We start from the raw sequence: 27,813 nt of genomic DNA, 5'->3' as shown, positions 1-27,813 counted from the left end.
AGCCACTGCCATTAGCAATGGTTACATGTAATAGACTTAGTTTTTGGGTACTTGCCAGGTTCTTATGGCCTGGATTGGCCACTGTTGGAAACAGGATGCTGGGCTTGATGGACCCTTGGTCTGACCCAGTATGGCATTTTCTTATGTTCTTATGTTCTTAAGTGTAGTTACCAGATGGTTAACTCAAGGCCTCTATAAATGGGAACAATTGTGGGACAGACAGAAACTTTTACCCTTTTCAGATTTACAGCGCCTCTACTGCTGGAAAGGGTGCGGACAAATTGGGACTTTCCTGCACATGTGGTGGGATTGTCCGAAGGTGTCAGAGTTGTGGGAGGATGTCCGAGACTTTATTCACCAGGCGGCAGGATTAACTATACCTGCAGATCCAAAGTATGTTTATTACTAGCTCTAAACCTGTGTTAAGATGGATACAACAGGTCTTCTCTGCTGCCACATGCCAAATTGCTCTCTGGTGGCGCAAGGCTGACGCGCCATCCTTGACCCACTTTCTGTCCTGGTTGGAAACAGTATTTTATATGGGGAGGTTAACAGCTATCAGATGTGACTGCTTTCATAGTTTTGAAAAAGTGTGGCAGCCTTACCTAACCTGGAAAGAGAGGGGGCCAGTCAAACACCGTGGGCTAGAGATACGTAGCATGCCTTACCACGCTGCTCACTAACTCCCTCTGATCGTGGTTCCTTGGGACGTTATCTTTGAGGAAGCGGGGGTCTCTGCACGTTGAGAAAGGGTTATCATTTGTTGTTGCGTTCTGGTAACACACAGCTCTTAATCTTATTCTTCTGTCCACCTTTAGTGGCGGGGTTTGCAGTTTAACGGGGGGGGGGGGGGGGGGGGAAGAAAAAGGGGGGAAAAAATATTTGAACCCGGGTTGTAGACTAAATGGAAAAATTGACACAGCATCCCTTTTTTATCATATGCTACTTTATTGCATTCAGTTTTAGCAATCCACCTCCTCATTGTTGTAATGCACCGTACGTTCTTTTACACTTTGTTCTCACTCTTACTTATCGGTTATCCATGATGTACGACAGGTTTACATGCAGGACATGTATTATGTTAATACTATTTGCTGATTATATCATGTTGTCTTATCAATAAAGGACAAAGGGAAGGGCATCCTGGATGGAAGTGGCCTGGGAGCGGGACACGTGAGAAAGTGAATAGGGAGCATCTTTCATGGGAATGGGAGATTAGAGCAGAAGGGGTGAAAGTGAGGGAAGGCTCACATGGAGACAGGGGGCAAGAGGAAGTATGGGATGGGTAAGAGGAGTGGGGGCAGCGGAGCGAGGGATCAGCACATGGAAGGGAACAGGGTGTTGTTAAGTGGAGGAGGAGAACGCTTGGGATAGGAGGGGTTGCAAATGAGGGAGGGAAAGGGGTGAGGTCACGCAGTCCTCTTGATGGCTCATTTCTTAATTTGATCTGTTAAAGAAAGGTTCAGACTTTAAAATGTGTAAGGCCCAATGCACATCGCCATTTTATACAGTTAGGACAATAATGAAAGCCATTTCCGGGGGTAAAGCGCTCTTTTATACACAGAAATGGGCTGTTTGATTATTGTCCATTCTCTACACCAGTAAAAGTAGGAGCATACAAAAAGGCATGCCTCCCTGTGTAATTTTGCAAATATTTCTGGTTTAGGGTTAGGACAGAGTAGGGAATTATATGCAGAGTTTTCCCTTAAAGTGCCCAAACAAAAAGCAAGCAGGGGTATTGTTTTTCTTTCTAATTTCATCTTTATTGAATCAGTAGATGCAGAATAACACACGTTATTAGTATCAAAAGCAAGCCATAGCAACATATTGGCTAATTAAACAACCATTATGACCCATCTTTTCAACAGTTCCCCCTGTCCCAGACACCCCCTAAACACATACAGCCATTCAAAGCCACAAAACACACACAGTCACATCTCTTCTTCCACCTCCTCGGAATATAAAACATTCCTAGCAGAAGCACAGCAAGAGCTGCTCCCCCTTACATTCAGAGGTTAAACTTTAAATCACTCGAGGGTCCCAGCAAGCCCTGCAGAGGCCTTGCCTGCTCCTGCACTTGTGCCTCTCTCCTGACAACCTCCCACCCACCCCCATCAACTGAGTTTCCACTTGGATCTGGGGCAAGTCTGTATCACCTGCTCCTTCATGAGGGTTTTCTGGGGACAGTGTGACCCCCAAACATGGGGTTTCTTAGTACCCAGAAAAATAAAGACTGTTCATCCAAAAAATACAAGAATCAGAGAGCAACTCACTTACCTAGGATACAGAGCGCTAAACCAGAGCTTGTTATGAAGGTAGAACAGTGAACATAAAGGATTTTAAGTAAACTGCAGAACAACATGCAGGGGACGAAGAAAAGGAATTTCACAGTAACGCCAACTGGTTTTTAAACCAGAGGATGTGGTTAGTGCAGTTAGTGTAGCTGGGTTCAAAAAAGGTTTGGATAAGTTATTGGGGGAGAAGTCCATTAACTGCTATTAAACAAGTTTACTTATGAAATAGCCACTGCTATTAATTGCATCAGTAGCATGGGATCTTCTTGGTATTTGGGTACTTGCCAGGTTCTTGTGGCCTGGTTTGGCCTCTGTTGGAAACAGGATGCTGGGCTTGATGGACCCTTGGTCTGACCCAGCATGGCAATTTCTTCTGTTCTGCAGAGCTGAATGCTGCATCTGTCTCAGTCGGCTGTGAGAGTATTAAGATCAGCTCAGACTGTACTCCTGGCTGCGGCTGCTTAACATTGGGCTACAGAGCTGAGACTGTCTCTGGTACCACTTGCTCTGTCAGCTTTAAAAACTCTATCTATCTGTCCTTGTCAGCTCACAGCTCTGTCTCTCTCAGGGACACTCAGCAGCAGTATCCGTCCTCAGCTTGTATTGACTCTGGGACACCCCCCCCCCCCCCAGGTCAGCTCCAGGTGCTGGTGTCTATAGGGGGCTGGGGTGCATGGTTATACTGCTGCTGCTGTCCAGCTCAAGATCAGAAAAAAAGATTTTAAAAAGGGAATTTTACATGGTAGACAAATAATATTACACCCAAATTGTGGAAAGGTGAGCAAACACATTCAATGAAAGGAGAGAGCAGGGGTGTGGCAAAAGAAACTTGCAAATGGGCCAAAAACCTAGCAAAGTAGATCAATACAATAAAAAGAAGGCAAGGCTGCATTGAAATATATACATAGCAAATTTTATTTAACAATCAGTCAAATCAAACAAATAATATTAAGCATTAATCTGTAGGGATATGCAGGCAAAATGTTTTCGTTGAAACGTTGATACGTTGAAGGTGAGGGTCGATTCCGTTCAATTTGGACGTATGGAGAAATCTATGAGTTGTGGATCTGTCCATACGTTTAAACCCCCACCGTCCTTAATCTCCCCCCCAAGACTTACTTTTAAACCCCCACCGTCCTTAATCTCCCCCCCCAAGACTTACCAAAAACTCCCTGGTGGTTCAGCGGGGAGTCAGGAAGCCATACCTGCGCTCCTTTGCGATTTTCATACGGCGCCGGTAGCCTGTGTCACAGGGGCTGCTGTGCCATTGGTCAGCCCGTCACATGGTCACGGCACCATCTTGTGCTTCTACCACGTGAGGGGTAGGTCATGTGGCAGGAGGTCGCTCCGGGACCCCCGTTGGACCGAACCGGAACGTTTGGCCAGCTTGGGGGGGGCCTCCTGACCCCCCCAAGCTGGCCAAAAGTTCCAGTTGGGTCCAATGGGGGTCCGGGAGCGGAGGCGCGGAGGAGCACGTGACACCGACGTCACGTGCTCCTCCGCGCCTCCGCTCCGGACCCCCGCTGGACCCAACCGGAACCTTTGGCCAGCTTGGGGGGGGCTCCTGACCCCCCCCAAGCTGGCCAAAAGTTCCGGTTCACGGAGAGCACGTGACGTCGGCGTCACGTGCTCTCCGTGCCTCCGCTCCCGGACCCCCGTTGGACCCAACCGGAACTTTTGGCCAGCTTAGGGGGGGGCTCCTGACCCCCCCCCCAAGCTGGCCAAAAGTTCCGGTTCACAGAGAGCACGTGACGTCGGCGTCACGTGCTCTCCGTGCCTCCGCTCCCGGACCCCCGTTGGACCCCAACCGGAACTTTTGGCCTGCTTGGGGGGGCAGGAGCCCCCCCCAAGCAGGCCAAAAGTTCCGATTGGGTCAAGCGGGGGTCCGGGAGCGGAGGCGCGGAGGAGCACGTGACGTCGGTGTCACGTGCCTCCTCCGCGCCTCCGCTCCCGGACCCCCGCTGGACCCAACCGGAAACTTTTTGGCCAGCTTGGGGGGTCAGGAGGTCCCCCCAAGCTGGCCAATGTTCCGGTTCGGTCCAACGGGGGTCCGGAGCGACCTCCTGCCACGTGACCTAGCTGTCACTGTGGTAGAAGCACAAGATGGTGCCGTGAGCATGTGACAGGGGCTGACCAATGGCACGGCAGCCCCTGTGACACAGGCTATCGGCGCCGTGAGGAAATCGCAAAGGAGTGCAGGGATGGCTTCCTGACTCCCGGTGGAGCACCAGGGAGTTTTGGTAAGTCTTGGGGGGGTCAGGAGGGTGGGTTTTTTTTTTTTTTTTTTATTTGAAATTTGAATTTGAATTTGAATTTGAATTTATTCAACATAGCTATGTTGAATAAGTTGGAAGTCGGGTAAGTCTTGGGGGGTCAGGAGGGTGTTTTTTTTTTTTTTTGAATTTGAAATTTGAATTTGAATTTGAATTTATCAACATAGCTATGTTGAATAAGTTGGAAGTCGCGATGCGTTTGCGCATCAGTTCTAGTTTGAGCTGAATCCAGCACTTCAATGATCCTCCTCTTTCTTTTGCTTTTAGTTCAGTTCCAGTTTGAGTTGAATCCAGTGCTGCAATGCTCCACCTCTTTCTTTTGCTTTCAGATCAGTTCCAGTTTTGAGTTGAATCCAGCGCTGCAATGTTCCACCGCTTTCTTTTGCTTTCAGATCAGTTCCAGTTTCAGTTGAATCCAGCGCTGCAATGCTCCACCTCTTTCTTTTGCTTTCAGATCAGTTACAGTTTCAGTTGAATCCAGCGCTGCAATGCTAAATTGTTAAATAGTTACATATTTAATTTAAATATTGTTAAATAGTTACATCAATATTTTAATTGTATGTTATACATAATTGGATGGTCCACAGTCTGTACAGCCTGTTTTCCGTCAAAACTGTTATATGGAATTTATTTTATTTAATACCTATTTTATTTAATACCTATTTTATTAATACCTATTACTAATGTCAATGTAAAGCTTGTTGCTAAGTTATTGTTAAATGTAAACTGCGGTGATGTATTTCTTACGTACTGCGGTATATAAAAACCCTTAAATAAATAAATAAATGCTCCACCTCTTTCTTTTGCTTTCAGTCAGTTCCAGTTTCAGTTGAATCCAGCGCTGCAATGCTCCACCTCTTTCTTTTGCTTTCAGATCAGTTCCAGTTTCAGTTGAATCCAGCGCTGCAATGCTCCACCTCTTTCTTTGCTTTCAGAATCAGTTCCAGTTTCAGTTGAATCCAGCGCTGCAATGCTCCACCTCTTTCTTTTGCTTTTAGTTTAGTTCCAGTTTCAGTTGAATGCAGCGCTGTAGCTCTGGTTTTTTTTTTTTTTTTCTCTCTGGGGTGGTGGTAGCTCTTTGTTTCGTGCGCTAGCTGGTCACAGTGCCTTTTGAAGAGGTTGCCGTTCGGAGTTCAGGTGAGGACGGAGAGGCTTTGACGGGCCCAGATAGCATGACAGCAGGAATTGTCTGGCTTGGCATCTACCTTCTCCTAGAGTACTGTCTGCATCGTCTGTATCCGGATCCGTTTCCGTTTCCTGTGCGGATAAAAAAAAGAGAGCCAAGGTGGAATTTGGTTACTCAGCGGTTGGAATTAAAACAAGGTCTGCTTGTCATTTGGGGGGCTATTTTTAAATTTATTATTTATTTATTATTTTATTTAAAGGATTTATATACCGGAGGTTCCTGTATAATATACATATCACCCCGGTTTACAAGGAACAGTAACTATCGCTTCATTTAGCGGTTTACATTGAACAGGGTTAATCGCAGTAACAAATTAGTGTATAATACTAAACAGGCTAATAAACATGCGAGTTAATAAATAAATAACATGGTAATATGTATGTCAACATGAATATATGTATATAAGATTAAATAAAGGATCCAAAAACATGATTATATGATTAAGAACAATTCCATATTATCTCCTGAAGAAACATTAGGAAATGTTCTTCAGGAAACGGTGGTGGAAGCATGGAAGAGTATACAAGGGGAGATGTAGGCAAAAACAGTAGACAAAATTCAAGAAACCTTGGGATAAGTGAGAAATTGAAGGGAAAACCAGAGCTGACTCTTGGGGAGGGAAGGGGGAGACATGGCCCAGAAACAGATTGACTGGAGAGGGACCTGAGGCTGAAGGGTAGAGGGGTTGCTCCCCTGAAGCTGAAGAGCAGGGAGGGGTGAATGTGTGAGGGGGGAGTTTCACACTAACCTCTCTCCTGGCCCTCTGCCACGCTAGTGCTGAGACTTTCAATCCAGTCCTTGGGACACACCCAGCCAGTCTGGGTTTTCAGGATATCCACGTGAGAGAGAGTTTCATGCACTGCCTCTATTGTATGCAAATCAATCTCATGCATATTCATTGTAGATATCCTGAGGAGGAGTAAGACCAAGTTAAGCTATCTGTTAAAACTGTTTAGGAAACATAGTGGAGACAGAATAGGAAGTAGCATGTTTAAAACACATTGGATAGGGTTTGGGGTTTCAGGGTATATCATGTGATTAAGTTGTTTGGTTGCAATAAATATTTATGTAGTTTTGTCTGTTTTTGACGCATCCATCGGTGCTATGCGTCAAAAACAGACAAACTACATAAATATTTATTGCAACCAAACAACTTAATCACATGATATACCCTGAAACCCCAACCCTATCCAATGTGTTTTAAACATGCTACTTCCTATTCTATCTCCACTATGTTTCCTATACGGTTTTTGAAATAAATAAAAATAATTTTCCATAAAAAAAAAAAACATTTATAACCATTTACCTCCTGCTCTGCCTTCTAAATCTCCTTCTTGGAGACCTTCTCCTCCTCCTCCTCCTTGCACTTCTGCTCCTGCTTCGATGTCTTCTGTAGGCCATGATGACTTTGTGTTCTTGTTCTGAGCTAGGAGCAGGACTCCCCCTCCTCCCCCTCCTCTTTCTTCTATTGCTTGTAGTTTAGCTCCGAAAGAGTCAGGACCTTTGCTCTCTTGCTATCTAGAGCCCCAGTCAGGAGAAATTATCCCTGCTTGCTGCTCTCCTTCACATTTATAGACACCCTGGCAGCTTTTGCCTTTTATCCTGTCCACCTCCTGTCATCATAACATCACAAGAGGGGGGCGGAGACAATGTGAGGCTGATGGGAGGGGAGAGGTGACATAATAAAAGCAAAAGCAGCCAGAGTATCTATAAATGTAAAGGATGGCAGCAAGCAGTGAGCATTTCTCAACTTACTGGGGAGTGGAGGAGTGAGCGAACCAGGAGAAATGGTGGAGTGAAACTTGGGGATGAGAGTATGTGAACCAGAGTAAGGGAACGGTTTGTGGGGTGGAGGGAGGGAGGGAGGAAGGTAATGTATCAGGGTGAGTGAGAGGTTTGGGAGGAGTGGATAAACCAGAATAACTAAGGGTTCATGGGAAGGGGGGAAGGGGGCTGAGCCAGGGTGAGGGGATCAGGTGGGAAGAGGAAGTTAAAGAGGAGAGTTTGGGGGTGAAAGGGGCTTTGGAAGGGGGATAAGAAAAAGAGGATGGGGGTGAGATTCTGCACTTCCTACACTTCAACAGTATTTCCCCATCCTTGGATTGGTTTTTACTGCTGGTGGAATGAATGATCCATGAAATGCCTGTCTCTCGCCCCTGATCCTCTCTGTACTGCCTTTTTCTCTCTTTTTCCTGTTTGAGCTCAGCCTCTCCCCTGACCTGTAACTCCAGGTCTGCAAAGCCCAGGCTCTTTGCTTACAACACAATGCAGTGATGGTGTCAGCGAGAGGAAAGCAGAAATCTGATCTTGTTAGCAGGACCTGAACTTTCTGATTAATCGTGGCACAGTCAGACATTAAACTGAGTGGAATCTTAGTTAACTGATGGTTCTGGATGCTGTTGCTAATCAGTCTACAGTACTTCTAGATGTACACAGCTCTCCAGCCCATCTCAGTCCTGTAATTTGTTTGTCAGATATAAAGAAAGCAATCTCTGGAATACTGAAGACTCGCTGGCCTGGAGGATTGTTTTACTTCCAAAATATTTATAATATCCTATAAATAAAGCTTCCAGAACTTCTCCACATCCCTGATCAGCGTTCCAGTTACGTCTGCAGTAAGAAGTTTGTTTTACTGTAGCATTAGGAATAGCCTCCACCCTCAGGAATTCACTCCTGTCTGCAGAAAAATAAAACCTGAGTAGGAAAGTTGTTTTATTCTGGTGAGAGTTAAAATGCATCCAGGGTCCCCACTCCCCTACAATTCTATTGCCGTGGCAAGGACCACAAAATTCAGCTCTTACCATAGAATTGGGCCAGTCCTGGGCAAACAGCAGCGGGAGACTAAGGACCTTCTGAAAGCAAAAACCTTGGTGACAGTGAAATAGCGCATTTACCCTCCCCTGCCCAGCCCAGAGGAGAAACATTGATGTAGGTGGATGCTGCATTAACCCTCTCTTACCCACCCATCCACCTGCCCCCAAGAGACATATTGGTGGCAATGGAGCACAATCTCCCCGCTCCCCTCCCCTGCATCCCCTCACTCACTGGCTTCTATCGGACAAACAGGAGGAGGAGGACTGAGGCCTTGCAGATCCTTCAGTGCATCCTCCCTCCTCCCCCGCTGAGACCTGAATAGTGCAGTTTGAACCCCTTGGTTCAGAGGAGGATGCTTAGGTGCAGTAAGGGAGGAGGGAGGATGTATCATGAACACTGCAGAGTCTCTGTCCTCTTCCTCTTCCTGGTTTGCCGATAGTGCCCTCTGAGTGAGGGGGTCCATGGCATGGGGATGGCTGGTAGAGTGTAACCTGAGATTGCAGGGTGGAGGGAAGAGACAAACTTACTGGGGAGTGGAGGAAGTGAGCGAACCAGGAGAAATGGTGGAGTGAACTGGGGATGAGAGTAGTGAACCAGAGTAAGTGAAGGGTTTGTGGGGGGGAGGGAGGGAGGGAGGGAGGGAGGAAGGTAATGTTATCAGGGTGAGTGAGAGGTTTTGGAGGAGTGGATAAACCAGAATAACTAAGGGGTTCATGGGAAGGGGGGAAGGGGGATGAGCCAGGGTGAGGGGATCAGGTGGGAGGAGGAAGTGAAAGAGGAAGAGTTTGGGGGTGAAAGGGGCTTTGGAAGGGGGATAAGAAAGGAGAGGATGGGGGTGAGATTCTGCACTTCCTACACTTCACAGTATTTCCCCGTCCTTGGATTGGTTTTACTGCTGGTGGAATGAATGATCCATGAAATGCCTGTCTCTCGCCCCTGATCCTCTCTGTACTGCATTTTTCTCTCTTTTCCTGTTTGAGCTCAGCCTCTCCCTGACCTGTAACTCCAGGTCTGCAAAGCCCAGGCTCTTTGCTTACAACACCAATGCAGTGATGGTGTCAGCGAGAGGAAAGCAGAAATCTGATCTTGTTAGCAGGACCTGAACTTTCTGATTAATCGTGGCACAGTCAGACATTAAACTGAGTGGAATCTTAGTTAACTGATGGTTCTGGATGCTGTTGCTAATCAGTCTACAGTACTTCTAGATGTACACAGCTCTCCAGCCCATCTCAGTCCTGTAATTTGTTGTCAGATTAAAGAAAGCAATCTCTGGAATACTGAAGACTCGCTGGCCTGGAGGATTGTTTTACTTCCAAAATATTTATAATATCCTATAAATAAAGCTTCCAGAACTTCTCCACATCCCTGATCAGCGTTCCAGTTACTTCTGCCGTAAGAAAGTTTGTTTTACTGTAGCAGTAGGAATAGCCTCCACCCTCAGGAATTCACTCCTGTCTGCAGAAAAAAAAAACCTGAGTAGGAAAGTTGTTTTATTCTGGTGAGAGTTAAAATGCATCCAGGGTCCCCACTCCCCTACAATTCTATTGCCGTGGCAAGGACCACAAAATTCAGCTCTTACCATAGAATTGGCCAGTCCTGGGCAAACAGCAGCGGGAGACTAAGGACCTTCTGAAAGGAAAAACATTGGTGACAGTGAAATAGCGCATTTACTCTCCCCTGCCCAGCCCAGAGGAGAAACATTGATGTAGGTGGATGCTGCATTAACCCTCTCTTACCCACCCATCCACCTGCCCCCAAGAGACATATTGGTGGCAATGGAGCACAATCTCCCCGCTCCCCTCCCCTGCAGATCCTTCAGTGCAAGCTCCCTCCTCCCCCGCTGAGACCTGAATAGTGCAGTTTGAACCCCTTGGTTCAGAGCAGGATGCTTAGGTGCAGTAAGGGAGGAGGGAGGATGTATCATGAACACTGCAGAGTCACTGTCCTCTTCCTGGTTTGCCGATAGTGCTCTCTGAGTGAGGGGGTCCATGGGCATGGGGATGGCTGGTAGAGTGTAAACCTGAGATTGCAGGGTGGAGGGAAGAGAACAAACTTACTGTGGAGTGGAGGAAGTGAGCGAACCAGGAGAAGTGTTAGTGGAGGCTGGCAACTGCGGCTGGGCCTTTTCTTCTTCCCGCACCTGCCCCCACCCTGGCCCGGAACAGGAAGTGATGTGCAGTCGGGTGCGCGGGAAGAAGAAAGAGCCATGCTGCACCAAAACGTAGCAGTGGCGGCCCAGAGCAGTAGTGTGGGCCCGAAGCAAAATCAGAAGCAGTCAGAAATTGGCACAGGAGACAGAAGAATTAGCCTCCCGTGGCTGATAGGATTCTTCTTTCTTGGCCTGCGGGGGCTAGAGGAGGAGACTGCTGCAGCTACCATTTGTGCCTGGGGTTGCAGGCAGGAAATGAGAGAGAGAAAGACAGCCAGCCAGTCTGTCTGTGAGTGAATGTATGTGTGAGAGTGTGCATGTGTAACTGTGATGAGAGCTTGTGTGTAAGTGAGAGCATTTGATTGAGATCATCTATGTAAAGTGTGTGAGAGAGAGCATGTATGTGATTGAGAGAAACTGGTCAGAGAGGTGATGTGTGTATATAGGAGAAACAATAGGAGTGACTGGTCAGGGAGATGACTGGAGTCTGTGTGTGTGTGAGAGAAAGAAAGTGACTGTGGGAATGAGAAGCCTGTGCATGTGGAGAGAGCTAGCATAGGAGTGAGAAACATGGGTGTGTGTGAGACACAGCATGGGAGTGAGAAGACTGTATATGTAAGATAGAACATGGGAGTGGGAAGCCTGTGTGTGTGTGCGCATGAGAGAGAGAGAGACTGTTCAGGAAGGTGACTGGTGTATATGTAAGAGAAAGTCTGGTCGGGAGATGATTGGTGTGTGAAAGACAGAAACTGGTCATGGGGGTGTAACTGGTATGTGTGTGTGTGAGAGACAGAGAGACTGGTCGTGGGCACTAAGGAAGAGGGCCATGAGTACAGAGCTTCAGCCACTACTGCTTCTGTTGTGTGCTACTGGCCTGCATGGAAGAGGAGTAGGAGAGCTGCTGGAGGGGGTAGTAAAGGTAACTTTTTAAGTTTATTTTTCTTGATTGACTGGCATTTTAATTACTGAATATTATGTGATGTGTCTGCTGTTTTGAAATATTTTATTGGTGTTTGGAGAATTTTAAATAATTTTTATGAGTTTTAAATTGTTGGATATTATTCTGTTCATAGTTGTTGTGAAACATTTATTCTGCTTATTAGTATAATTATACAATTATTTCTGTGTTGGGATCTATAGCTGCTTGGCTAGTTCTGTTTTCCTAATAGGAGGTGTATTGGTGTTTAGGGCCTGATTTAATATTTGTAGTGTTGCCTTTTCATAGATAAGGTTGTTACTGTCTGAGTGCATTCCATAATACAAGCGTAACTGTGTGCGGATTAGTTTATGTGCATTACTGCAGATCCTGGGAGTATGTTAGGTCGGTTCTGTGTATGTGACCGAGATGAGGTATTTTACTGTATCAGTCTTATTTGTTGTATTTTCTCAAGAGAACATGCATTAGTGATAAACTGCTGTCTTTTCATAAGTAGGGCTATTGAGCCTGGTAGTTGGAGTTTGTGTGGCTGTTACTAAGATGACACTAGAACCAGAATATAGTTTTTGTAAGGTGAGTTTTACAGTGAATGTCATAATTCTGCTTTACATCCATAATTGTGGGTCAGGGGGATTCCTGTGGATGCAAACTGTACTTTTACATTTAGCCCTATGATGGTCATGTGTTCAGTGTGTCACACATGAGAGAACCATCTGTCAGGTGTGTCCCGACAGATAAAAGGTTGAGAACCACTGTCCTAGAGAATGGGATTGGGAAAGGGAGGGGGCTGCTGCAGAATGGGGAAGGGCTCAACTGGGGGGCACTCACTGTATTCAGAGAGTGTGTGTGTGTGTGTGTGTGTGTGTCTGAGTCAGAAAAAGTGAGAGAAAAAATGAGGAGAGACACACACCCATACACACTTTATGAGAGAGAGTGTGTGTGTCAGCACACACACACATACTTTCTCAGTGTGTGGGTGTGTCTTTATGTCTGAGAAAGATTACCTGTCTTTGTGGGTGTCAATGTGTATGTGCCAATAAAGTTTCTGCAATCTAAAAATCTATTTGTGATTGAGTGTGTGTATGTCATTAGTTGCAACTAGGGATGTGCAGACAAAAAGTTTTCGTCGATAAGTTGATAAGTTGAAGTTGAGGGTCGATTTCGTTCAATATGGACATATGGAGAATTCCATAAGTTGAGGGTCTGTCCATACGTTCACCGGTTCCCTAAATAAAAATTTAAACCCCTCACCCTCCTTAATCCCCCCCCCCCCCCAAGACTTACCAAAACTCCCTGGTGGTCCAGCGGGGAGTTAGGAAGCCATCCCTGCACTCGTCTGCGATTTCCTCATGGCACCGATAGCCTGTGTCACAGGGGCTGCCGTGCCATTGGTCACATGTCACATGGTCACCGGCGCCATCTTGTACTCCTACCACGTGACAGGTAGGTCATGTGGCAGGAGGTCGCTCCAGGACCCCCGTTGGACCCAACCGGAACTTTTGGCCAGCTTGGGGGGGCCTCCTGACCCCCCCAAGCTGGCCAAAAGTTCCGGTTGGGTCCAACGGAGGTCCGGGAGCGGAGGCGCGGAGGAGCACGTGACGTCCGCGTCACTCCGACGTGACGCCGACGTCACGTGCTCCTCGCAAAGGAATACAGGGATGGCTTCCTGACTCCCCGCTGGACCACCAGGGAGTTTTGGTAAGTCTTGGGGGGGTCAGGAGGGTGGGGGGTTTAAGTGTTTATTTAGGTTCAACGTATTCAACATAGCTATGTTGAATACGATGGAACTCGCGATGCGTTTCTCCTCAAACCTTTTTTTTCTCTTTTAAAAATATAAGTTGCGTTTTACATATGCGTTCAAAACGAATGCACACCCCTACTTGCAACTGATTCAAGAACCAGACCGGGAATCCAGGATATATCTCAATAAGAGATATAATCGGATGTGTAGGGTGCCCAACCAATTTACATGAATTGAGTAAGGGCTGCAGCTGTGCTCATCCCTGGTCTAGAATGTGCTCAACTTCTTAGTTATTTAGGAAAGATGAAGTGTTGCGCTCGAGGTGGACCCTTGGGCCGAGGTGGGGTTGATGCAACCCGTAGGTCACCACCATCGGCAGGTGGAGTGGGCTGATTGACAGAGGCCAGCTGGCGCTTCACTATTACCAGCCTTCAATCCCCATGGGTTGAGCATTTGGGTGCCGGGGCCGGCTAGACGTAGGTGGGCCTCCGTATGTCGTCATCGATGGAGAGATCAAGGTCAGTCCAGAGACAGCAGGAGAGAGATAATACAGTCTAGTACTGGAAAAGGTAATGTCCAGGAGACTCGGGCACCAAAGGAACAAAGTTAGACAGGGGGCGCCCGAGCAAAAGCAGGCCGAAGCCTGAATAGGCCAAGTCCAGGACGTAGGCTGAAGAGGCAATGTAGAACAAGCTTGAGTCAGGGCTGGTGGCAATCTAGAAGCAGTGGCAAGCAAGGCTAAAGTCTGATCACGGAGTTAGTCAAGCGTAGTCAGGCAAGGCAGATGTCTGGGTTGGAGAGAAGCAATGGAGTAGTCAGGCGATGCAGAGGTCTGGGTCTGGAGAGAGGCAACGGAGTAGTCAGGCGATGCAGAGGTATGGGTCTGGAGAGAGGCAACAGAGTAGTCAGATGATGCAGAGCTCCGGGCTTGGAGAGAATCAGCAGTGTGGTCAGGCAAAGCAGGGGTCCAGGCTTGGAGAGAGTCAATGGCGTGGTCAGGCAAAGCTGAGTCAATGTCCGTGTAGGCAATCCTAGGAAGGGTGAAGAGCAGGAATGTAGGAGTGAAGGAATCAGGAACCAGGTTCAATGAGGAACAGGAACACAGGAACAAGACAAATCTCTCAGGAGGCAATGAGTACTCGACCAGCGAGGAGACCTGTTGCAAAGGCAAAGCTAGGGAGCAGAGCCTGGGCTTAAGTACCAGTGCTCCGCTGACATCATCATCAGGGGCTGCGGCTTGGTTCCCACCGCGGGCCCTACTTAATGTTCAATGATGCGCGTGCCTAGGGAGGGGTGCGGCGCCACATAGTAGCGTCTCTCCACGGGCCATGAGGAGAGGCCTGGCAAGGAACAGAAGTGGTGGTAGCTGGACTGGAGACACCAGGGTCTGTAGCTGAGCCAGAGGCATGAGGGGTGGCCTGAGGACAGATCCGGTGGCCCACCGGCACCAGAGATGAGGGACCAGGCACTGGAGTTACTGAAGAGAGGTGAGGGGGCCGTGCCACGGGTCTGCTGCGGACGGCACGTGTAACATGAAGTTTACTTTGGAGATATTTTGGCTTATTTCCACCAGGTTCAAGGATTGACTTGAAGTGCTTTTGGGAGCTATTGACACATGTGCTAAAGGGAAAGTTCATGAGGGCATCAGATACCCCATGGGCCATAGAAACATAGAAATGTCGGCAGAAGAAAACCAAACCGCCCATCCAGTCTGCCCAGCAAGCTTTCACAATTATTTTTCTCATACTTATTTGTTATTCGTGGCCCTTATTAATAAGCTTTTGGTTCTAATTACCTTCCACTCCCGCCATTGATGTAGAGAGCAGTGCTGGAGCTGCATCAAAGTGAAGTATCAGGCTTAATTGCTTAGGGGTAGTAACCACCGCAATAAACAAGCTACTCCCACACTTATTTGTTTATCCAGCCTGTGCAATTCAGTCCTTGTTGGTTGTTGCCTGAATACAAATCCTCTTTTCTTCATTCCCCCTGCCATTGAAGCAGAGAGTTGTGCTGGATATGCATTGAAAGTGAAGTATCAGGCTTATTTGGTTTGGGGTAGTAACCGCCGCAACAAGCAAGCTACTCCCCTGCTTATTTGTGAATGCAAATCCTTTTTTTCCACATTTCCTCTTGCTGTTGAAGCATAGAGCAATGGAGTTGCATTAACCATGTGTATGTTTATTGAATAAGGGTATTAATCACCAGGTAGTAGCTGTAATTCCCGGAAGCCATCCCCATGCCTCTTCTCTTCATTCACATCCTCTAGACTTTATGGATCCACAGTGTTTATCCTACGCCCCTTTGAAATCCTTCACAGTTTTGGTCCTCACCACTTCCTCCGGAAGGGCGTTCCAGGTATCCACCACCCTCTCCGTGAAGAAATACTTCCTGACACTGGTTCTGAGTCTTCTTCCCTGGAGTTTTAAATCGTGACCCCTGGTTCTGCTGATTTTTTTCCAACGGAAAAGGTTTGTCGTTGACTTTGGATCATTAAAACCTTTCAAGTATCTGAAAGTTTGTATCATGTCACCCCTGCTCCTTTCCTCCAGGGTATACATATTTAGATTCTTCAATCTCTCCTCATAAGTCATTCGATGAAGACCATCCACCTTTTTGGTCGCCCTTCTCTGGACCGCCTCCATCCTGTCTTTGTCTCTTCGGCAATACGGTCTCCAGAACTGAGCACAGTACTCCAGGTGAGGCCTCACCAAGGACCTGTACAAGGGGATAATCACTTCCCTTTTCTTACTTGATATTCCTCTCTCTATGCAGCCCAGCATTCTTCTGGCTTTAGCTATCGCCTTGTCATATTGTTTCACCGACTTCAGAACGTTAGACACTATCACTCCAAGGTCTCTCTCTTGCTCCGTGCACATCAGCCCTTCATCCCCCATCGAATACATTTCTTTCAGATTTCCACAGCCCATATGCATGACTGCACTTCTTGGCATTGAATCTATTCCTTCCGCGATGTCGCTCACAAAGATATTGAACAGGTCTGGTCCCAACATCGACCCTTGTGGCACTACGCTGATCACCACTCTCTCTTTAGAGTAAGTTCCATTTACCATAACACATTGTCTTCTGTCCTTCAACCAGTTTGCAAAGCAGGCTACCACCTTGGCACTCACACCCAAGCTTCTCATTTTATTCACAAGCCTCCTGTGCGAGACCGTATCAAAAGCTTTGCTAAAATCCAAGTAGATAACAATGAGCGCTCTTCTACGATCCAATTCCTTAGTCACCCAATCAAAAATGTTGATCAGATTCTTCTGACAGGACCTTCCCTTGGTGAAACCATGCTGCCTCTGGTCCATCAATTCTGCTGCTTGTAGATAGTTCACTATTCTTTCCTTTAGCAATGACTCCATTACTTTTCCCACCACCGAGGTGAGGCTAACCGGCCTGTAGTTTCCAGCCTCCTCTCTGCTCCCACTCTTGTGAAGCGGGACCAATGTCACTCTTCTCTAATCACTCGGCACCACTCCTGAATCCAGGGATCTATTGAACAGGTCACGCAGCAGAGCCACCAGCAGATCTCTGAGCTCCCTCAGTATCCTGGGAGGAACCTCATCAGGCTTTTTTTTTTGTCCACTTTTTTTTTTTTTTGTCCACTTTCAGTTTTCCTAGCTCTTCCCTTACATTCTCTTCCGTAAACAGTTTCATCCATTCCACTCCCCTCCAGTTTCTTGTTAACTAGTGATGGTCCTTCTGCGGGGTCTTCTTTAGTGAACACTGAACTGAAGTTTTCATTTAATATTTCTACCATTTCTTCATCTGTTTCCACCCATTGATCTGTTTCACCTTTCAATTTCACTATACCCTTTGGACTTTTCTCCTTTCACTGATGTATCTGAAAAATGTTTTGTCACCGCATTTTACCTCTTTAGCAATCCTTTCTTCCACATGACTTTTCACTTTCTTGATTTCTTTCTTCGTCTCCCTCAGTTTTACCAGATATTCTTCCTTGTGATCCTCCCTTTGGGAATTTTTATATTTCTTAAATGCTGTTCTTTTATCTTTTATTTTATCAGCCACCTCCTTTGTGAACCAGATAGGTTTCATTCTTTTCTTGCTTTTGTTTACTTTTCTAACATATATATTAGTTGCTTCAGTAATTGCTCCTTTTAGTTTGGCCCACTGTTTTTCCACATCTCTTATTTTTCCCAGCCTTCTAGTTCTTCCTCCAGGTACTTCCTCATTTCAAAAAAGGCAATGTTTTTGAAACTCAAAACCCAGGTCTTTGTGCAACTTCTCCGTATCGTATTCGTGATATAAAACCATACCGCTTGATGATCACTGGTGCTGAGGTGGGCACCCACCCGGACATTAGAGACATTATCTCCATTAGTGAGCACTAAATCAAGTATAGCTCCCTCCCTCATAGGCTCCATTACATTTGTTTGAACAGAGCCCCTTGCAGGGCATCCACTATCTCTCTACTTCTGTTAGATTCCGCAGAAAGGATTCTCCAGTTTACACCAGGCAGATTAAAGTCTCCAACAATCACCACTTCTTCCTTCTTTCCCATCTTTTGGATGTCTTCAACCAGATCTCTGTCTAGTACTTCCATTTGATTAGGAGGTCTGTAAACCACGCCAATAAAAACGGATGACCCATCATCTTTTTTTAGGATGGCCTATAAAGCTTCTTCTTTGCCCCATCTTCCTTGCAGCTGGGATGCTTGGATATTGTTTTTTAATGAAAATTGTTTTAACAAATTTTAACTATAGAAAAAAGTCTACGCCTCCCGAATGGATGTGCTAGCGTTTTTATTTTATTCAAAAATAAGTGAAAGCTCTAACCAAAAATCAAAAGAAAACTTTTTATGGATGGCAGGAATGTTTCATATTAATGTTATAAAACACCTCCCAGGTGTTATTGAATGTTTATAATCATTAATGTCCCTCCTCCATCCGCTATGATACTTTTTTATGTGCGTGAGATGTGCCAAAAACTTGTGAAAAATGTTTTTGAACAAAAACACTTATATTTAAAAATGCTATATGAGCTTATAACCGGCTGTAAGAAACATAAGTAATGTCCCGACTTATCTGTATGATGAAGAATAGCCCAACGAGGCCACGTTTCATATCCCGAAGGATCTTTCCTCAGGGGGTACTTGCTAGATTATCGAGAGTCAGGCATATGATACTTCAAAACGATGTTTGTTCTAAAATAGCTTTACAGCCTTTTAAAAATGATGCTCTGTCTTTTCATGCAAGCAGTAAGGCTCTGTGCCACACTGTGAATATAAACCAGCTTTTCGTGCGAGTGAATCTCTGCAGAAAACTTCCAAAATGCAAATCGTTTTGAAGTATCATACGCCTGACTACCGATAATCTAGCAAGTACTCCCCTGAGGAAAGATCCTTCGGGATTTGAAACGTTGCCTCGTTGGGCTATTCTTCTTCATACAGATAAGTTTGGACATTACTTATGTTTCTTACAGCCGGTTATAAGCTCATATAGCATTTTTAAATATAAGTGTTTTTGTTCAAAACATTTTTTCACAAGTTGTTTGCACGTCTCACGCACATAAAAAATATCATAGAGGAGGGACATTAATGATTATAAACATTCAATAACACCTGGGAGGTATTTTGTAACATTAATATGAAATGTTCCTGCCATCCGTAAAAAAATTTTCTTTTGATTTTTGGTTACAGCTTTCACTTATTTTTGAATAAAATAAAAACGCTAGCACATCCTTTCGGTGGGGGGGGGGGGCATAGACTTTTTTCTATAGTTAAAATTTTTATTAAGAGGTGATATGTTCTTACTTTTTTGTGTCATTATAGTAAAATCCCTCAAGCATCACACAGTGCTATTTGTTTCTGGATATTGTTTTTGACATAAACAGACACTCCTCCCCCTTTTCTGTCCTCTCTGTCCTTCCTTAATAAGTTATATCTCGGTATGGCCATATCCCAATCATGTGAAGCCGTGATTCACGTCTCCGTGACAGCAACAATGTCCAAGTCCGCCTCCACCATTAGGGCTTGCAGGTCTGGGATTTTATTGCCCAAACTATGAGCATTTGTGCTCAAAGCTTTCCAGCTATTCTGGTACAGATTAATGCTTTTCTTGGACTTTGTGACTTATTTAGCTGACTTTTGTTATCCACTTTGCCCTTTTTCATTGCATTTGTATTTGTATTTGGGGGGTGACATTCTATTGTCCTACTGTTACCCCCGTCATCTAGTTTAAATGCCTTATGACACAGGATTTGTTTTGAAAAAATCCCCTGGGCCGATATTTTCCTACAATCCAGCCCTGCATGCAGCAGAGTTCAAATAAGAGGCTTGCGTCTTTAAGTCATGACGATGTCAGCAGTGTCATCTTCTAAGTATAAGGGATGATATCTGCAGTGAGTTTTCCTTTTTCCTTTTTTCTTAACTTGTAGTTGAGCTGTTGGCAGATGTCTTGCTTCCTGATGCAAAAATTAGGGGAGGCACTTTTTTTTCCCAGAGGGAGTAAATTTGTTTCTCTACACCTAGATCTTTTGGCCTAAGACCTAGCTTCTGTTTGGAAGAGCCCGTGGGAGGAACCATGGGTACAACACCAAAGAAAATAGTCTGCCCTTCCTAGTTTCATCATATATCTTAGCCTCTGAATTGAGTAAGTGGTTGATCTGTTACTTATGCACTATTCTAAATTTGCCAGGCAGGAATTCCCTATGTTGAGGAGTTTGTTGTGCTGCTAAAATTTTGTTTTTGCTATGTTTGAACTCTGTTTGATTTGATTTGGAAGAAACCCTATTTATATTGAAATAAATTTGAAAATATTGGAACCTCCAATCCAAGGTTTGGGTTCAACTATTTTCCAGGATTGAAGTTCACCTGAGGTGGAGGTAACCAGTAAACTGTTACTATCCAGAAGTCATTTAAATTGGGGCATCTGTTCATTTACATTTTGGGCTATCCTGACCCCAGTTCACTACCCAAACTGCTTGACCATTCTTAAAGAATCTAGAGAGCAGTGAGGTTTGAACTCACAGCCATTGGTTATATTTTATTTGCCTATGTTTGCATATCCTACATTTTTCTTGCATTCCACGTCTCTTTCCCTGTTTTTGTTCTGCTCTACATTTTCTTCTCGGTGAGTTCATATATTCTATCTTATTCATCTCTTAACCTATCTATCCTTTTCTCCAGCTCACCCTATCTCTACTACCCACATTCCTCCTTTGTTTCCCTGACCTTCCCAGGCCTATTCCCCCATATTCATTTTTTCTCTCCCCCTCCTGCATGTTCTATCTCATCGCTTTCATTTTTCCATGCCACAAGTCTAATTTTAGGGTTATCAACTGGTTCTATTGCACTTCAATTACCAACTGACCTCTCTTCTTTATGAGCACATCAGGAGAGCTGTTAACTCCATATAGCCCAAGCTTTATAAACTGCAGAATTCAGGGACTGGTCCTGACAAGGTCACTGGAGGAAGGGGGCAGGTAGGGAAGAAGGTTATACCATCTTGATACTGTGAGACACTTGGCTCAAGCCACCTTACGCTTCCTTTGCTCGGCCACCCACATCTGATATCATGGTCAACCTCGTATTTTCAATAAAATATGATTGACAAAAAAACCTGCAAACATACTGGACCCCTATATATAGCATCGGCATTCCTCTGTTTGTCCCAAGCCATATCCCACCATGATAGTAACAGTCATTTTTTTTTTCTTTTAGCCAAGCACCAAGTCCATCAGGCTGCTGACAAAATTTTATCTATACACAAGGCTTACTTTTTCGATCTCAGTAAGCAAGAACTCCATCTGGACCTAGAAAACCAAACTTTTCTGTACTCCAAGAACAATATTTACAGCATAGATATAAAGCATGATAATGTCTACAGCTCAACAATATACAATTGGAATATCCCATTATCCCCTATATCCACTACCTCCCTAAGGAATCAGAGGCAGAGTGATCATGGAGAGTATAACCCGACCTTTGCCACAGTCAAGTGCTCATTTGCACTGTGAAAGTTCCCTTCAGGAGCTGCTTATAAAAAGAAAAGAAAACACTTCTTAACTTTCCAAAGTCTGCTTCTAGTTTGCTGAAATGTAAGATTAGCTCCAGCTGAATGGTAAGAACACTTAGCTGGAAACTGTCTTTGAACAACTCTTTTTATCAGTATTATTAGGCACATAATAAATTACATCATGCACAAATATTTATGAAGTGCATAAGTGTTATAATGTACATTCTTCCCTCTTGCCTTGTGCTTTCTACGTCCATGTTTAATATCCTTCCACAAATCCCATTTTCACTTTTCTGCCCTAATTACTCACCCCTTTTAGGCATCCTCATGGATTCACTCCACTTCCACAATTTCCCCATCTAAGGAGCATATGTAAGACAAAGGCTAAATGACATTTTATATATATATATATATATATATATATATATATATATATATATATCCATAATATATTGGGCTTGGTAGTGTGTCCGTCAGTGCTTGCGCATGTTCCCCAGCCTGCTGATAGATGGCACAGGCGGCTCCATGGCCACCTTGGAGGCTCAAAAATGCCGTACAGTGGCCATGTCACAACACCTGCTACAAGAGGTACTCCTGGGGGAATTCTGCGCTACTGCGGAATGCAGATTTTTGTGCAGAATTCCTCCTTCCCGCATTTTTTCCTCTCTCACCTTGCCGATTTCCTCCCTCGCCAGAAGACTATTCAAAACCGGAAGGACAGCAGTCACCGCAGGACAGGCAGAAATTAGCAGAGCAGACCCTGGCATGCTGCGAACGGAGCGCGTCCCACGGCACATGCTCCGTTCGCAGCGAAGATGAAGGCCTGGCACACCGTTCACGGCAAAAAGGGAAGGCCCCCGTATGCCGCAATCGGCGTGCCCGGGCCTTCATCTTCACCACGGGACGCACTCCGTTCTCGGCTGCTGGGGTCTCTGCTGCTATTTTCTGCACAAGGTGAAAATGGAAGGCCCCCGGGTACCGCAAATGGTGCGCAGGGTCTTCATCTTCGCCGCAAACGGCGCACCGGGTCTTCATCTTCGCCGCGAACGTTGCGGGTCCCGCGGCATGCCGGTGTGAGAGAATGTGTGTCGGGGAAGGGAGGGTGAGAGAGAGAGAGCAGGAGGGTGGGGAGAAAACATGGGGGGGGATGCTTTCCCACAAAATCCTTTGTCTTTTTCTAGTTGTCCTTGGACAAACCAGAACATCCGTTTTCTATTTACTTTCTAAAAGAATTTACACACATTCTCTCGTGCTTCCCTTAGGGGTAGATTTTAAGAGGCGCGCGAACAGCCTACTTTTGCTTGCGCATCAGACTCAAGCAAAAGTACGCTGGATTTTAGTAGATACGCGCGGAGCCGCGCGTATCCACTAAAATCCTGGATCGGCGCGCGCAAGGCTATCGATTTTGTATAGCCTGCGCGCGCCGAGCCGCGCTGCCTCCCCCCGTTCCCTCCAAGGCCGCTCCGAAATCGGAGCGGCCTCGGAGGGAACTTTCCTTTGCCCTCCCCTCACCTTACCCTCCCTTCCCCTACCTAACCCACCCACCCGGCCCTGTCTACACCCCCCCTTACCTTTGTCGGGGGATTTACGCCTCCCGGAGGGAGACGTAAATCCCCGCGCGCCAGCGGGCCTGCTGCGCGCCGGGCCGCGACCTGGGGGCGGGTACGGAGGGCGCGGCCACGCCCCCGGGCCGTAGCCACGCCCCTTACCCGCCCCCAAAACGCGGCCGACACGCCCCCGAAATGCCGCGTCGACCGGGCCCGCCCCCCGACACGCCCCCGACACGCCCCCCTCCGAAAACCCCGGGACGTACGCGAGTCCCGGGGTCTGCGCGCGCCGGTAGGCCTATGTAAAATAGGCTTACCGGCGCGCAGGGCCCTGCTCGCCTAAATCCGCCCGGTTTTGGGCGGATTTAGGCGAGCAGGGCGCTGAAAATCCACCCCTTAGTGAATTTCAAGGCATAAATACACTCCGAAAATGCTTGTCCTTTTCAGACGCTCAACTTCAATTAATAAATTGATGCTGAACTACCGCCATGTACAATTTGCTTCCACAAATGCCTTCAGAGCTGCTCCTTCAAAGAACAAAGGATTTTGTGGGAAAGCATAATTTTGGCGCCGCCGTAATGTGAAAGTTAGGAGGTTAAGGAAATTGAGGCGGAATCAGAGTGATCAGTATTGGGAGCAGTAAAAACAGCGGTACATCAAAGTAGATAAAGATTAACAAGACGCAGAAAATGGTTACGCATAATACACAGTAGCAGATGTTAAAACAGCGGTACATCAAAGTAGATAAAGATTAACAAGACGCAGAAAATGGTTACGCATAATACACAGTAGCAGACATTAAAACAGCGGTACATCAAAGTAGATAAGGATTAAAAAGACGAACGGCAAGGAATTTATGACTGTTGTGAGACATAGATCATTCATTCAATATTATTAAAGTTCCCCTGAAGAAGCCGCAAGGTGAAACGAGGGCCCAATTAGGATAGATTTAATATACAAATATAATTGCTGGTACTATGTAATGTTTTGCTAAGATTGTGAATACAATGAAAATGTAAGGTAATATGTATTACTTATGTTGATGTTTACCATTGGAAAATCCTGTAAGGGATACTATGTAATTTTGCGCTTGGAAGATATAAAAGTTATTTAAAGGCTAATTTTGCACAAAGTATGAGTATGAATGTTGAAAAGGGTGGAATGGATGAGTATGAATGAGTGTTGATCTTAATAGAATGTTGAGGAAGTATGTAAAATTTAAGCTATTTTATGTGAGTGTTTGTAACTTTTGCTGACATTTGTTGTATGTTCTTTCACAAGGATTTAATAAAAGAGGTAATTGTTAAACAATTAATGTGCTTTTACCCCATTCCAAAAGAAGCGTTAGTTTGTATTAGGATTTAAAGGGCACTATAATAAGTAGAATATTGCCTAACAATTGAGTTACTATTTTATATATATATATATATATATATATATGTATATATCATAGGAAGGGCAGTTTTCATACTGGTGAGGCACTTGCAGGCCTGAGCGTACATTTTAGAGATGTGAATAGGGTGCCTGATCATTTTCACAATCGGGTTCATCTGGCAACTATAAAATATAGTGTTCCCGCGGATCAGCATATGTTTTTTTAGTTAAAAAATCATTTTCCTGATTAGTGCGCACTGAATGCAGGGACTGTCTCCTCCTTCACATCCCTCCCCCACCTCACCCCCATTCACTGCTGGTATGTGGGAGAGAGAAGGAGAGAGGGAGGTGAAGGGCCTCGGGAGGAGGAGATGCCAGTGCCCTCTGCTCCAGAGCAGGATCCTCCTCCCAGGTTGCCATCCTCCTCTCCACATCCTTGCAATGATTGAATATCAAATTTAGCCCTGAGGGGGGTGCACTGCTAAACCTCGTGTTGTTGTTTTTTGTAATGTGTTTTGCCATTATGAAAAGTTTTATTTTTATAAACAATATTATTTATTTTAGTTATATTTTTTTAGTTAATAAAATATTTTTCATTTGAGAAATATTAGTGGACTCAATTATTGTAATGTGACAACTGTCCTATGCTTGATTACGTTCATAGATGTCTTTCTGTATTTATATTATTTTATTACTGTACTATATATTATTTAAAGAAGTTATTGAACTTATTCTTCATTATTATTATTATTACTAAATGAAGTAGTATGGTACTAAATTTACAGAGAACAGATATGTACATAATTGTATTATATATAATCCAACAATTTTCAGTGTTTTTTAATTTAGTATGGCACTCAGTCATACACATTCAGAAATAAAAATTCAGTCTGGTTGAATTAGCACAAGTTGTATACTTGTGAGCAGTAGCGCCAATGTCAAGGCTTCAACCATGGCTACTGACCATCCACACATCTTTCAAATGGGCCAATGCAATATTCATTGTGCAGCGCACTGTGTGCACTGCAGTGCACTCAGTCTATTGGAACAAGTACAAAGCATGACCAAGGCATTCATTTAAAGTAGCAAATGTAATGTTTGCGTGATACTAAAGTAGGATAAGAGAAAGCAGAATCTTAAAAAAAAAAAATCCTTCAGAAATACACAACTGCTGGGGGCTCAGTTTTTCTTTTTCTTCTAATATTACTTTTGCATTATTTCTGAAGGTCTTTGCACTTACTTTATTGCATTGGCCTTGAAAAGCTTTCAGAATTCATTCACACAAGTATTTTGTTTTGGAAAAGACTATGAGACTCTGGTGGGAAGGAGGTGGATGCTGGGGGAGGCAGAGGAAGGAACCCGGCTGGGTCTGGCCTCAGAGGTGGACGCTGGTGGAAAGGAGGCAGAGGAAGGAACCCGGCTGGGTCTGGCCTCGGAGGTGGGTAAGAGAGAGTGTGGAAGTGAGAAGCCTGTGTGCACAGACTAGAGCAAGGCCTCACTTCTGTGGTACGGGGACGCAGCAGGACGGGGCCTTTTCTCACTCCATGGCTTGCTTGTGGCTCCCGGACTGGCTTCTGCCGGGGGCCGCAAGAAGCAGTGGCGGCACCGTAGTGTGTCACCTGGACAGGAGACAGGAGCAGGGCTTCTACAAAAAAGCCAGTACGGGACACATGATGCTGAATGCTCCATCCTGCTGCATCCCCAAACAATCTTGCATCCCCATCCTAGACAAGAGGCTCACTCCTCTTCCCAGTCACAGGGAATTTTCGGATTCTCAAGCAGCGGAAGGTTCATTTTGATGAAAACCAATTCCTCTACTAAGTCTGGATTCAAACGTACACGGTGTGGACTCACAGTGTTCCCTGACAATGAAAATACTCTTTCACTTTGCACACTGGTTGGTGGGCAGGAAAGAAAGTGTTGTGCTACTATGGTAAGATTAGGCCACATTGAAGCTTTTTCTGCCCAATATCTCAGGGGATCTGACTCCATGCTCTGAACTGGCTCAGAGAGAAAATTCTTCACATGAATTTCTGAAACCTTCTCTTGCAGGTATTGCTCCTGGTTAACAGCACCAGTCACAATTCTGCCAAGTCTTGCTCTTGCTTTTGAAATAGCACCAATTTGATGAAATTTGGGAGGATAATGGGATGTCATCATAAGAGGGGAGCAGCTGGTGGAACCGGAAGCAGTTGAGCAGGATGGAGTCGGAGGAGTTGAAATCTTTTCAACCATTTTAATCAACTTGTGTTTCCAGTATGCAAGAGTATTGCACTTGAGAGCAAAATTGTCTTTCACAGGTGGTTCACACATAGCAGCTAACATATAGCTATCCCTTTCTATTAGAGGTTTCAACCTTTTCTGTACTTGTTTTAAGCATTTCACAAGCTGCAACACTTCCTTCAACAAATCTGGCTGATGCAGAAATTCCTCTAATACCTGGTCCAGATCATATATTACAGGGATGATATCACCTAAACTGGCCTTAGCTGCACTCAGTTCATCAGTATATTCTTTGAAAGGCTTGAGGACATGCACCATCTGTGCAATGTTTGTCCAGTCCTGACATCCCAGAGGACTTTCCAATCTAATTTCAGATTCCATTGCCAAATCATGCAGAGGTGTCTGTTGTTCAGACTACCTCTCCAATATAAGATAAGTGGAATTCCATCTGGTAGGCACATCTTGAACAAGGTTATGCAATGGTGCCCTAACTGCTATTTGTTTCTCTCTGAGTTCCTTCCCACTTTTCACACTGCGATTGAAATGCCCAGCTATTTTGCGACACTTTTCAGTCAACCGCTTCAGGACTTGACTAGTACCAGCACCTTGCACTTCCTTGCCACTTAGCCCCAAAGCATCCCTCACTACCAGGTGCAGTGTATGTGCAAAGCATCGGATGCCCTTGAATCCACCATCACCCAGAGCCTTAATCATATTGGCACCATTGTCAGTAATGACATATCCATTTAAACATTCCATGTCACTGCTTCTAAGTAGCCCTTTCCATCCTTCCATCGTCCCCTGAATTGCCTGTAAGATATTTTCAGAAGTATGTCTCTTGTCTAGCACTTGAACATGCAGTAAAGCCCACCAGTATCCTGGAGAAAGCTTTTTGGAGCGGCTGGTGCTACTGCCACTGCTTGTGCTTGTGCTGTCAGTTAATGCCTCATCCAGCTGCCAACAGTGTGCTGTTAGAGACAAATATGCATGCATTGCATTCATACTAGTCCAAACATCACTGATGAGATGTATGCTCCTTCCCTTTGCCCTTGCCATCACGCTCTGCATTTGTGCACGACATTGTGAGTACAGGGATGGAATCACCTGACGGGTAAATGTAGTTCTTGAAGGAATTTTGTAGATGGATCAGCTTCTTAAATCCACCATTCTTTACAATCTGCAGTGGCTGATCATCCTCAGCAATCATTACAGCAATTTGTAGTGTCACCACTTTGGATATTACTTGCTTCCTAGTCTGTGAAATTGAAGGACACCACCCCATCTGCTCAA

General features: G+C 45.3%; 1 long non-coding RNA gene across 1 annotated transcript; it reads right to left on the bottom strand.

Moving 5' to 3' along the window:
- Positions 1-4,915: 4,915 nt before the first annotated feature.
- On the bottom strand, positions 4,916-6,548 carry LOC115089509. The gene is made up of 4 exons (XR_003856125.1): positions 6,502-6,548; positions 5,547-5,824; positions 5,362-5,484; positions 4,916-5,058 (listed from the first exon to the last, which is right to left on the bottom strand). It is a non-coding gene; the product is annotated as an uncharacterized LOC115089509 (long non-coding RNA).
- Between the last annotated feature and the right edge of the window lie 21,265 nt (positions 6,549-27,813).

This window comes from Rhinatrema bivittatum, chromosome 4, assembly GCF_901001135.1.
Source record: "Rhinatrema bivittatum chromosome 4, aRhiBiv1.1, whole genome shotgun sequence".
Classification (NCBI taxonomy): domain Eukaryota; kingdom Metazoa; phylum Chordata; class Amphibia; order Gymnophiona; family Rhinatrematidae; genus Rhinatrema; species Rhinatrema bivittatum.
This window is presented reverse-complemented; position numbering and strand designations above follow the sequence as displayed.